Source organism: Populus nigra, chromosome 7 (genome assembly GCF_951802175.1).
Source record: "Populus nigra chromosome 7, ddPopNigr1.1, whole genome shotgun sequence".
Lineage (NCBI taxonomy): Eukaryota > Viridiplantae > Streptophyta > Magnoliopsida > Malpighiales > Salicaceae > Populus > Populus nigra.
Genome location: NC_084858.1, coordinates 15713360 through 15721381, shown reverse-complemented (window position 1 = coordinate 15721381; position 8022 = coordinate 15713360). Strand labels below are relative to the sequence as shown.

The window sequence follows — 8022 nt, the reverse complement described above, 5'->3', positions numbered from 1 at the left end:
AGTCCAAAGAAAGAAAAGTCCAAATCCCCATTAATGCCTCACATAAATACGAGACATCTGCCTCCTTCGGTCTGTCAAGCAGAAAAGCTGAGAGGGTTCTCTTCTTTCTTGAAAGTGAGATGTGTGTGATGCCTGATGACTCTTGCTAGAAGGTCACCATGGTCTCTTGAATGATTGATGCTCATGTATTTCTGGTGCTTTGCATCATTCTTTTTGCCAGCTGATTGCCCTAACAATAGTTCAATGCAATACAAGAGCAAAATATTCAGGTGATGTGGACTTGTGCATGAAAAGTAGTTCTTTAGATGAAGGGATCGTTCCACTAGCAATCAGAAAGGCTTAAATGTTACATTTTGTCTCAAAGTATTGATAGGCACCGCGACTTCTATAATCCAATTCGCCTCTGCTACTGTTATCTCTTGGCTTAGGCTCCAAATCACATATATTGTTAGGTATCCCGTCACAAGTATTATGAAATATAACTCTACCACCATTCATGAGTAGAACAAGCTTCGACTCTTCTTCCTTTTCAGTACGAAGAACCCTTAACACTGAAAGCGCGCAAGGATTTTCTCTAGTGAAGATCCACATGGTATCTTACAAACCAACCAGAATGATTAGATGGCATCTCCAAGACGTAGAATTGTGAAAAACTGGAGAGCTCATCGGCACCTGCCATGTTCAAATGGCCACGAGACTCCCCAAATTACTGAATCCGTGTCTTGGGGCATATTCATGAATAACATAGGAGGTATTGCTATTGTCTTCAAAATACACTAAAGTGCTCCTATACTGTACCAATAAATGGCACCATTACAAAATAAACACCGTCACAGTTGAACATTGCGAATGGCCTTTCAAAAGGGATTGGTGCCTGAGTCCATGATTCTGTCTTTAATGAATAAACATCAATTCCATATCCCGATATTACATCCAATAGGCACAAGAGAATTATATTGTAGCTAGGTGACTTTAAAGGATCAAAGGCCAAAACAAGCCATGCATAATGAGGCAGTAAAAAATTTAGATATTACTATTTAACTAGGGAAAGCAAGTCTCTGGAATTGCCTCTTAGGTGGATTGCAAATAAAATACCTTTGCCCACGATCGTCATCATTGACCACATAGCTACAATAGTCTACAAGATTTGCAGGAGCCCCCCCCGCAGCGGGTTTTAGCAAGTAAGCGGCGGAAGAGCAAAGCAGCAAGCCATTGCAAAAATGCTCTATTTTGATCCGAGGTACATCGAGATAATCCAAGAGAGAGCCTTTTGTAGCGTCCTTGAGGAGTGGGGGCGCGGCTGTGTTTGAGAGAGGCAGAATTCAGGGTCAGAAATCGCAGATTGTTTTTGACACACTTTTGAATTTGAGAAATGGTTTTGCAGGAATTAGAAGTAGAAGGTCAGTAAGAATATCGTGGTTGTTACCAATGGTTTGAGCTGAAAAATGGATTGGTTGCATTTCTTTGCATAGTTCTAACACAAAATTACTGAACTCTCACCCTTTCCACTACTTTTTTATCACCAAGATTTGAACTTTCACCAAATTTTTCTACTCTTCTCAACTGGGAGATCGAATTATACCAACAAAGAATTAAGAAACTGACATGGGAAATTTTACCTGTTCATGCTTGAGTTCTGAAGATGTAAAAGATTGAAACTTTTCTACATGCCAAAACCCCTTCTTTTCTCTTCAAGCTCTCGCCATTTTTAAAATTTGAACTTGCAACTTAATTGAAACTAAGTCCTTTTTAAGGATATATCTTCTACATGATTACATGGTAAAAAAAAAACCCACCTCTTGCTACTACATAGCACATCTGGGTTTATAAAAGGATATGTTAAGACAAATCCAGTTATTATTGAATAATTTGAAAGATTAACTGTATTTTGGTTAGCAGCCAGCAACAATTGTGAGCCCTGCTCTTTAAAGGTAGTGTTCCAATTGACATTTAACATTGCTAATAAAGCAGAACACTTCTCACATGTATGATCAACAAAATAAACATAAAGAAGAAAACGGTCTTGAATTGCATTTTAACCTCAAATGTATCAATAAGATTTGAAAGAGCAACATGGATAATTTATTACTCTCCAAATTATTTTTTCTTGAGAAATCAAAAAAAGAACAAGAAGTAATTATAACTTGCATAAGATGGGATGATCTTATGTTTCTTTTCTAGGCCTGGGGAAGCATTGTGTCTTGGGCTAGGCTTTGTTTCAAGTTACCGTATTCTAAGCCTAAGGCCATAGCCCTTATATCTCTATCAGCCATGAGTACTCCTCTGAGTGTGCTTTAGGATCAGTAATCTCAGGACATAACCCATGCTAAATTAATGAAAAGCTTTCTTGTTGAGGTCCAAGGGAGAAAGAAAAGGCATTGATTTATCCTAAGACCCAAAAAAAGAAAGAAAAAACAAAAGCATTGTATTTGTATTACTATAAGGTTGGAGGAGCTTGGAAATACTGAAGTCATCAATGCCGCCTTCCAGCTAATTAAATTGCTTCTTATAAGGTAGTATTGTTTCTTAAGACCTATCATAAGGTTGTTGGCAAGCTTATTCGCATAGTAATAGTAGTTAGCACCATATCCATGATTCCTATTGATTGCTTTCTTTTCCTTAAAGCCCATTTCAAGTTTGTTATGACTTGAATTTATAGCTCAGCCTCTAAAAAATTACTTGATTACTCGTTTTCTTTCATCGTTGCTTGGTAAGAAATTAAACCTTGCAAGATGGTATGATGTAAGATTAGTTGTCTATTTTAAAGGTATAAAATCTTCTGCTATATATATATATATACACGTGATTGGGCTAAAGCCATTTGTTTTCAACTCGAAAAAAGAAGAAGCTACAATCATAGTTGGTGCATGTACTTTAATTAGTGTTTGGGATAAATTATTTGTAATGCTAGATTGTGTCTTCCCCGTATAAGTATGTATTGAGGTCATAAAGCATTCAAAACTTAGATGGAAAGCATTGATGTGAATTTGAATAATTTTGTATACCATAAAATGGGAAATATAATATGTGATTCTATCTAAAATATGCTCATACAATAAAAATTCTTCTAAGATAATATTATTGGACCAATGATGTATTCAAATTTTATGAGCCTAAAAAACACACAAAAACAAAACCTCAAACCTAGAAAGCATCTTTTTTGAGCTCGAACTACCGCACCTTAGCTCATGTTGGGCATGCTGTCACACCCAACAAATCTTGTTAGGCATGACACCTTGTCGAACGTGTCACGCCCAACAAGAGTCAGGGGTGTTGGCACTCAACACCTTTTATTGAGTCTAGGCGTTATACCTGGATCCAATTACGTAGGGGTGTTGGGTGTGCCAGCACCCCTTCCTGAGTCAACGTATAACACTTGAACCCAATTAATTTTTAGGCTCAAGCATGCGTCTCAACACCCCTATGAGCTCAGGCACGCATCCCAAGTCTATCTCTAATATCATTGCATTTTCTCTCTCTATAAAGTTACTAACTTAAATATCTGAGAGTCCTCAAATTCATCAAATAGAACCTTTTTGCAGGTACCAGTCACCAACCATCTAGGCTTTCCATATCAAGCCGTCAGATACCTTGTCTAGAAAGAATAGATTAAATTGTTTGAACTAAAAGATTAACCAATTAACCAACACATCAGCCTTATTCCTAAGCATATTGAATTTTAGAAATCATCAATTGGCGTTGTTTGTGGGAAACTAATAAAAAAACCATCAATTTCTAAAACTTATTTTTGACACTTCTAGGTCATTCCATAATACACAACCAGAACACACTTGGGATAGGACGTATGACAACTTTACACGTTACTGCAAAAACTTCTACCCAATTGCACCTTCAATAACTCACCAGTCAGATGCAACTCCTCACTTAGATAGTGTTGGCAACCCATGGACAAAATCAGACTTTGCTAACCCAACAAGTCTTGACACCCTCAATAATACACAACACCTCAGCGCTACATCTATTAGGCACACCAAGCGTCCGTAAACTATTACACTACCCACAAGAGATTATACAAAAAGATATTCCTAAGAGTCCCACAAGGGGTCACTCTTGCCATTACGATACCCACGTATAAAGCCAGTACTCCAAACATACTCCCCTTAGCTACCGTGTGATGGATAATAGTTATCGTAACCATCATTTCATGCCAAACTCCTCGGGCTCCTAAAAGCTTAACATACAAAGGAGTAAGAGACGGTATGTACATGAGCATACTCAGGAGAATGATTACAACCCCCATCAGTGGTGGGGTTCTCTCTTGTCCAAACGAGTATTAAACACTCGATTCCTTAAGGACTACATTTCTATAAAAATGAGTCTGAATAACTATAATGGTCTGGCTGACTCGAGGAAGCAACAAGAGGACAAGTCTACTCGAGTATATTTGAAGAGGTTCAATAAGAAGATGCTCAAGGTGGATGAATTGTGTAAGCCAATAGCCTTAGAGGCCTTGATAAAAGAGGTAAGGTAACAGGCTCTTTGAAGAATAGGATTTATAACTCATTTGAATCAAATAGGATCACTTATTCAAATCTATCAGGGCAGTTAAAGTAAACACCCTAATACCACCTCTAGGACATATTCCTCCTAAGAACCCTCTCCCCATATCTACCACTCAAATCACTATATGATGCGTAATCCTCAATAAGAATGCAAGTTTTTTTAAAATAAAAATAATATATCACTGACATACATTTGCTATCTATATATCTTCAGTGGAGGGCTTCTAACCAATCTCCAAAAGATGGGTATGAGACCTCTCTATTACAATGGCACATTCTCTAGGTGATGCCTAAAGGCCTTTCACCAATTCACTAAGGGTTGATCTCGGATCTCTCATTCTCCAGTGAAGTCTCGAACTGACACATTCTTTAAATGATGTCAAAAGACCTCTTACCAATTCACTAAAGATTGATCTTGGATCTCTTGCCTCTCCAATGCAATCTCAGACTGGTACCACTCTCTAGTGGGGGGGTTTATGTCTCATGTGATCTTAGAGAGGTTACATACCTTCTATACACCATTGGCCACTCTTCAGTGAGAGGATTTTAAGCCTTCATGCCATAACTAGGGAGGTTATAGACCTTTTAAGGGCTCCTAAACCCCTATGCCATCATCAGGAAGGCTATAAAACTCCCACTCTTCCATGAGATCTTTCTTCAATTGAGGATTTTCATGCCCCATACCATCCTAGAAAGGTCACATAACTTCCACACTCCAGTGCAACCACTCTTTAAAGGATGAATTTGGTTTTCCTAGGGTAATATAACCACCCTCCATGTATCCGTCTTCTTCGCCCTTTAGAAATTTTTCTAAATATAAGAGTCGATATGGGTTTGTTTCCCTCCACCCTTTAGGAATTTTTCTAAGTATAGTCGTCCCTCATTGGATTCCCCTCAACCTTTTAAAATATTTTCTAAGTATAGGCTCACCCTCCATAGGTTTCCCCAGCCACTTAGAAGTTTTTTAAATATAGACTCACCCTTCATGAGTTTCCCCAGCCACTTAGAATTTTTTCTAAGTTGGGTTTCTTCTCCATAGGTTTCCCCTAACGTCTTAGAAAAAAATTCCAAGTATGGAATCCTTTTATATCTCACCTCACTCTCCTAGAAATTTTTTAATTATAAGTTCCTTCATGGTTCCCCTCTATATACTAAGAAATTTCTTTAAACATAGTGCATGTTCCTACACACGGGTTCTCCATTAAATAATCTTGGGGTTTTCACCCCTCTTCTCATACAAAGAAAATTCAATGAACTCGTCATGATAACTGAGTATTTTTACAAGTTTTTACGTATCAATATTATAAAAACTTGAGGGCTACTAATAGATCCAAATTTAACGAGCTCAAAAAACCCCTAAAATCCCTTAAAAAACCTAAAACAAAACTAGAAAGCATCCTCTTTGGACCTAGGCCACCACACATAAGCCCAATTGCTACCAAGATGCATGGGCTCGGGCATGGTGGCCTGAGCTCATGCTGGGCATGACACTTTGAGGTTTTTATTAATTTTACCCTTTAATATTAAATTGATTTTTTTTCTTTGAACCTACCTAGTAAATAAGGTCATATCAGGGTAATTTCCTCGTGATTTAATTTAAAATTTGGGCTAAGCAAATAGTTGAGTTGAGATTTTCAAATTTGAATAATTATATCGATTTTTATGATAATATTAAAAAGTTTATGACAATTTAAATATTATTTTTTATGTTGAATTTTTTTTATCCAAATCCTACCGAGACCAATAAACTCGTTGATTGCTAAATATATATATGCCACCTATATATGAATTAATGTATTCATTAAAAAAAAAAATCTCTTTCTCGTGATCTCTCTTTAAATTTATATATAAAATGATAACAATAAAAACAAAATCGTTTATGATCAGAGTCAGAAACTCAAAGATTACACATGCAACATTAACATATTATCACAATATATATCCTCTCCCACCCTTCACTCTTTCTCTCTTAATAAAAATAGTATTTGAAATATGTCATTCATCATGCTTTTCATATGAACTTTCCATGAGGGGCATGCGTATTTACTATACAGAGCTGAAAGGAGCCTTGGAACTTCTGATTTGGATATTCAATATACTGAAAGGATTGTAGTAGCTAATTCCTTCTCCATTTTTTTTTATTTTTAAATCTGAAAAATACAGCTTGCTTGCTAGCTCTACCTGAAAGACAATGGATTTTATTTGCGTCTATAACATATATTAATTATATATTCTTGTCTTTTAAGTTATCCTAATTGTATACTTGTGATTATAATTATTAATTAGACTCATTTGTCAATTGTTTTTTTTTTTTTAATATAGACTCGATTAAGATTTGATCAAATCAACTATTTCACTAAAATTATGAGTAGATCAATGAAGAAGCTCTAGCATCCCACCTCACATACACTAAGCATTGACCATATTGTAGCAAGGAGAGTATTCAAATTGAAGATTTAATATCCCTTTCTTCTTTTATAAGAAAAGTATATGTTAACGAACAAAAAATTATCAATCTTTCACATTATCAAGATGAATTAATTTTGTCTGCGTCTTGAATGTGGAATTATACAAGATTGTCAATTAAGTGTTCTTGTCTTCGAGTATATGTTCTTTGCTTAAATATTACTTGCCAGAAAAGTAAGCATGCATTCATCTTAATTTCATGGTGTGAACTCAAAAATTCATCTGGACCGAAGGAAGACAGCGAAAGCAACTTCGATAACAACATTAATCTCCATGACCCTTTCGTCAACCTTTTGTTATTGTAGCGGAAATGCGGTTAAAATTATATTTTTTAAAAATTTAATTTATTTTAATTAAAATTAAATTTTTTTATGTTTTTAAATTGTTTTGATTTGCTGATATTATAAATAATTTTATAAAAATAAAAAAATATATTATTTTGATGTATTTCTGAACAAAAATCACTTTAAACCATAACCGCTACCACACTCTCAAACACCCTCTAAAAACATATTAATTTCATATTGTGATAATAATTATTTTTTAAAATATTTTTTTATTTGAAAATATATCGAAATAATATTTTTTTTAATTTATTTTTAACCTCGCATATCAAAACAATATCAAAATATTATTGTTTTTTCAAAAACATTTATCAGATGTAAAAACAATCGTAACCATGAGGAGTGGAGCTCAACTGGTCAGGTCTTGAGTTTGCTCTTCAGAAGTTACCAGTTCAAGTCTTACAAATCTCAAAGTCACTGGAAACTTACATAATTGTTAACTTCAGAACATGTAGGATTGGTAGAAATAATATATTTTTTATTTTTTAAAATTTATTTTTAACAACCACTTATCATATTTAAATTTCGATCGGTGTGATAATTATGGCAATATTCAATTAATGTTGCTTGGTGTTCCTTAATGTTGTAAAACTCTGAAAGCGAATGGTCCTTCAAGAATGCCGTTGGGATAACTTCGGTTGCCTCCATTGATACTCTTCTTTTTGCTAATAGCACTTCCATTAATTTCT

The 8022-nt window shown here is 35.1% G+C and overlaps 1 long non-coding RNA gene across 1 annotated transcript; it reads right to left on the bottom strand.

Moving 5' to 3' along the window:
* Positions 1-297: 297 nt before the first annotated feature.
* Positions 298-1882, bottom strand: LOC133698319 (uncharacterized). The gene is made up of 2 exons (XR_009843063.1): positions 1620-1882; positions 298-1300 (listed from the first exon to the last, which is right to left on the bottom strand). It is a non-coding gene; the product is annotated as an uncharacterized LOC133698319 (long non-coding RNA).
* Between the last annotated feature and the right edge of the window lie 6140 nt (positions 1883-8022).